The sequence below is a fragment of the Monodelphis domestica genome, chromosome 6 (genome assembly GCF_027887165.1).
Source record: "Monodelphis domestica isolate mMonDom1 chromosome 6, mMonDom1.pri, whole genome shotgun sequence".
Classification (NCBI taxonomy): Eukaryota; Metazoa; Chordata; class Mammalia; order Didelphimorphia; family Didelphidae; genus Monodelphis; species Monodelphis domestica.
The window spans coordinates 79,001,483-79,007,257 of record NC_077232.1 but is presented as its reverse complement, the minus strand read 5'-3'; positions in this window follow the sequence as shown (position 1 = coordinate 79,007,257).

Genomic DNA, 5,775 nt, shown 5'->3' with positions numbered 1-5,775 from the left:
CCAACCATCTGGCCAAGGACTGAGAGGGAGTAACCCAGCCTACTCTTTTCCTCTCCTGATTCACTCCTCTGCCCCAAGTAGGCATGAAAGTACATTCCAGAGAAACACGCCTGGCTGAGGGTTTTTCATTTGTGCTTGGGTGTAGACCCATAATGAGTGGGCAAATTGCGGAATTGTAAAGCTAGGGATTTCAGAACTTGGAAGGTCACTTAGAACATAGAACATAGAATGCTTGAAGGGTCCTTAATAAAAGGGATATAGAATATTAGAACTCAGGCTAACTTTAGACTTTAGAACCTAGAATATTAGAGCTGGGAGGAACCTTAGAACATTAGAGCTGAGAGTGATTTTAGAACATACAACAGAGATTATGAACCAAGAGGAGAACCATAGAATATAGAATGTAGAGTGTCAGAGTTGGGAGGATCATTAGGTCAGAGAAAATGGAAGGGACCTTAGAACACAGAAAGTAGAATTTCAGAGTTGGGTGAGAAATTAGATCATGGAACATGGAAGGGACCTTAGAACACAGAAAGTAGAATTTCAGAGTTGGGTGAGAAATTAGATCATGGAACATGGAAGGGACCTTAGAACACAGAAAGTAGAATTTCAGAGTTGGGTGAGAAATTAGATCATGGAACATGGAAGGGACCTTAGAACACAGAAAGTAGAATTTCAGAGTTGGGTGAGAAATTAGATCATGGAACATGGGACCTTAGAACACAGAAAGTAGAATGTCAGCTGGAAAAGATCTTGGAACATACAATATGGAACATGAGAGCTGAGAATGAGGCTAGAACATAGAATATGGACTGTCAGGCTGGGAGGAAAAGGTTTGAATGTCAGAACTGGGAAGGACCTTAGACCCGAGAATGTAGAGCACCAGAGTTGGTCTTTTGACTCTTATATTGCCTGCTCTGCCTTCTTTATTCCAATTTTGATGGGATAGCATAGAAATACGAAGTTTTTTTCCTCCAGTTGCTCATTTTGCTTTCCTATTCATGGAATTCAGCATGTGAGAGGCACATACTCTTGGCTGCTCTGGGCAGGCAGGGCGACCAGCTGTCTCTGAGCTTGCACAGTGGAACTGCTGGCCTGAATAAATCAATGTGAATTCCCAGGATTATCACGATTACAACCTGTTTATATCAAGTTACATCATGGCTGACAGCCTCAGCCTCCCCCACCTCCCTCCCAGCCCCCCCAGGGCCTGACCAGCTGTAGCAAGCGGAAGTCTTCTCCATCGCACATTCCTCACAAGGCTGGGGGGACGTGATGCTGGAGTACAAGGTACATGGGGGTTCTTCAAAGACCTCAAGAAGTCACAAGAAGCCTCCAGTGAACATTGCTTGGTCTAGAGGAGGCCAAACAAGGAGGTAAACAGGCCAGAGCTGCTGTAGCAAAGTCTTACCTCCCTGCCGCCATCCCACCCTTGTCACCAAGGCTTTCCTTATGTGTCTCTTATGTGCCTAGTTATGGTATAGAGGTGAGAGGAGGAACAGATCTGGCCCTGCCCTCCAAAGGCTTCCCTGTTGCTAGTGTTCTTCATCACACAATTGATCCAAATCCAAGATGGCGGAGGCATTGTCTGCAGTTTGTCTGAAAAAGTTCTGGGGCTTTTAGTGGACTACAAGCTCAATATGTGATATGGCAACTAAAAAATCACAGGTAATCTTGGGCTATTTCTATTTCCTCTGAACTTTCAGAGATGGCAGCCAGCTAATCTCACCCATACCCAAAAAGGACTCATCCCCACTATGACGTAGCCAACGTACCCAACCAATGACCATCCAGCTTCCCTTTGAGGACCTCCAAAGAAGAGAAATCCTAACCTTCTATTCTTTGATGGTTTCAGTTGTTTAGGAAGCTTTTCCTAAATTGCTATTTTTGTGATGCCTATTGGTTGTGATCAATGGGACCAAACAAAAATGTGTCAGTCCTTTTCTAATATTTAAAGATAGTTATTTTGTCTCACCTCCCCAGACTCCAGACTCTCTTCTCCAGGCTAAGTGTGCCTGGTTCCTCCCATCCATCACCATGTGTCATGAAGACCAGGCTGTTTATTGTCCTGGTCCCCCTTCCCTACATGCTCTCCAGATTATCAATGTCTTTCTGAGCTGGTGGTACCCAGAGCAGAACGTGGTATTCCAGATGTCGTCTCTGGCCACAGCTTAGAACAGAAGGATCCCCACTGCCTTACACCTAGAAGCTTTGCCTCTCTTGATTCAGCTTGAGCTTATATTGGCTCTTTTGGCCCCCACATCACACAAATGAAGCTCTCCAGGTTCTTTGGGAATAGTCTCTTTCATCATTTCTTACAGCACAATGGGATTCCATATCATTCATATGCTCTACTCTGTCCAGCCAGTTTCCAAGTGATGGGCAGATGGATGGGATTTAAATAGGGAGAGGAAGTGGGTGGGTAGTAAATAGGATGAGCAAAGGAGCAGAAGTGGGAATGGACACAGGGAGAGAGTAATGAGGTTACAGATGGGATGGTAGGTGGAGAGCTAGATCTAGAGTCAGGACAGACCTAAATTCATGCCCAGTCTCAGTTTCTTACTTAGCTTTGTGTCCTTAGACAACTTAACTTCTGTCTGCCTCAGTTTCCCTGTCTATAATGGGGAAATAATAATATTTACCTCTCAGGATCATTTTATATGTCTACTTTTATTAAATATATATTTGTATATATATGTGTAGTTTAAAATTCTTAACTCTGTCTTAGAATTGATTTAAGTATCAGTTCCAAGGTAGAAGAGCAGTAAGGACTAGATAATTGGGCTTAAGTGACTTGTCTAGTGACATGAAGCTAGGTAAGAAGCTGAGACTGAATCCAGGACTTTTCATCTCCAGGTCTGGCTCTCAATCCACTGAGCCACCTAGTTGCCCCCCATAATATCAATTAAAGATAGAAGAGGGGGCAGCTGGGCAGACCTAGACACGGGAGGTCCTAGGGTCAAATCTGGCCTTGGACACTGGACACTTCCTAACTAAGTGACCCTGGGCAAATCACTTAACCCCCACTGCCTAGCCCTTACTGCTCTTCTGCCTTAGAACCAATACATAATTTCTAAGATTCTAAGATAGAAGGTCAGGGTTTAAAAAAAGATAGAAGAGAGGCAAGCATCCCAGTTCCAGGACTGTCACTCTATCCTCTGAGCTTCCTAGCTGCCCCAGAAAAATATTTTATTAGAGAAAATGACCTTTGGAGCTTCCATTGCAGTAGAAGTCCCTTATTACCCCATGGGAAAATGAAGATTTAGAAGTTTCAGCTCTTTAAAAAGTCTGGCTAAGGTGTCAATCAGAGCCCCAATATTCACAGAGAAGAGTGAGCCTTGGGAACAAGCCCTTAAGCATCAGCCCTAACCCACTCAGATCCAACCACAATCCTCTTCATCGCTGGCCCATGAGCCCAGACTGAGTAAGAGGAGCAGGTGAACGAAAGCCAATTGATTCATACCAGGGCCATCCCGAGGAGAGGCTCTTGGTCCGCCCAAAAGGCCTGTGATGACGATGATGCTGACCTTCCCTCCCTCGAAGGCTCCCTGGGTAGCGTCCACAGCTCCACGGAGCTGCTGTTGCCATGATGGCTATGTTATTGTTATTTGCTGCCTCTGATGGGTCCTCAGCTGCTGGCTGTCATTCCAGGGCTGACATCTTTGGACCATTTTCCCTGCACATTCCTTTCTAGGGGCCCAGAAGATATCCGTGACCTGAGAGCAATTAGGGGAGAAGCTTCTTCTCTGTCATGTGGGTAAATGAGGTGGGACTTTACAGTTTCCAGAAACTTTTCGTGTGCATGTATCCCAATAAGAAAACGAAAATCTATACAAAATGAGTAGAGAGTACTTTTGGTTTCCCTTCCCTCCTCCTCCTTGGAATGGGGACTCCTGGAGGGCAAGAACTAGTTTTGCCAGTGTTGTAAGAGCACACTTATACAAAACCCAAATCCCAAAAATAAAACCATAAAGAATGCCACAATTTGTCCAGCCGTTCTCCAATTGATGAGCATCCCCTCAATTTCCAATTCTTTGCCATAACACAAAGAGCTGCTATAAATATTTTTGTACAAGTAGGTCCTTTCCTATTTTTCATTATCTCTTTGGGATACAGACCCAGGAGTAGTAGTTGTAAGAATTGAAATAATATTTCTACCCAGATATATATTTTATAAAGTTTATTAGAAAGGGTAGACAATCATTCCTCTAAGTAACCTGATTACGTGGTCCCTAGACTGCAAGTCTCTTCCTCCTTGCCTCTTCCCCTGCCTGCTCTGTTCCTGCTTCTTCTTTTTTCATTATCTTCTCGCTCCTCCTCCCCCCCCCCGCCCCCAAGTCCAAAGCCTTGACTTTTATTGATGTACAGCACGTACATGGACACAAAACCTGGTGCAACTGTGTTATGTCTGGAATGTTGATGGACAGGTCAAGCTACTCAGGTAGGGGAGGGGATGACACATAGTACAGGTTCAAAGGGTTTACATTCTTTTAAAGATCCTCCAAATTGCCCTCCAGAATGGTTGAATCAGTTCACAAGTCCACCAACAATGCATCAGTGTTCCACTTTTACCACATTCCCTCCAACATTTATCACTTTCCTTTCCTGTCACATTGGCCAATCTGATAGGTGTGAGGTGGCAGAAAGTAGGGGTTTAAAAAAATTAACAGTGGGATCAAACCTGTGAGTTGCACTGTTCACTGCTAGTGAGCAAGATAGACACAGAAAAAAAGACAGAGACAAAGAAAGAAAAGAGAATGAAACAATAGTCAGACAAAGAAAAGAAGGAAGAAATGAATATAAAGAAAGAAAAGAAAGAGAAAGAAGGGATGAAGAAAGAAAGAAATGAGAGAGAAAGAAAGAGAAAAAGGAAGGAGTTAAGGAAAAATAGGGAATAAAAAAGAGAAAGGAAAGGAGGAAGAAAGAAGAAGAGAAGAAAGAAAAGAGAAAGGGAGAAAGAAATGAAAGGAAGAATGAATGAATATTAATTTAGCAGCTTGTGGAGTTTGGAATGGAGAGAGAGGAGGTTGTATACAATCAGATTAGTTAGAAGACTTTTCCCAAAGTCTACGCAAGAGCTGATAAGTGTCTGATCTAGGACAGTGTCTGTGGTGGTGAAGGGAAGGGGCAGATTGAGGGTGGTGGTGGCAGAATCAATAGCACTTGGCAACTGATTGGATGTAAAGGGTGAAGGAAAGAAAAGCATCAAGGATGATCCCAAGCTTGTCAACCTGGGTGACTGGGAGGATGGTGGTGCCATTGAGAGAATCAGGGACGTTAGGAGGAGAGGCAGGTTTTAAGAGAGATGTTGAACTCTGCTCTGGACATTTTGAGTTTGAGATCTTTATGAGACATCAAGGAGATGTCCTATCGGTCACTGGTGATGTAGACAGAAGGAACTCAGGACAGAGACCAGATCTGGAAGCCATCTGTATTGAAATCATGGGAGCTGATGAGAGAGATCCTCAGAGGACATGGCAGAGAAAGAAGTGAAAGGGACCCAGGACTCTGGGGTTCCATCTACCCTCTGGATACAAGATACACAGATGACGATTCAACAGATGACACTGACTTATGGATCTTTGAGAAACTGGATAAGGATGGAAGGGACAGTGAAGTGGTGTGATGGATAGAGTGCTAGGCTCGGAGTCAGGAAGACTCATTTTCCCGAGTGCAAGTGTGACCTCAGAATCTAAATGTGTGATCCTGGCCAAGTCACTTAACCCTGTTTGCCTAAGTTTGCTCATCTCTAAAATGAACTGGAGAAGGAAATGG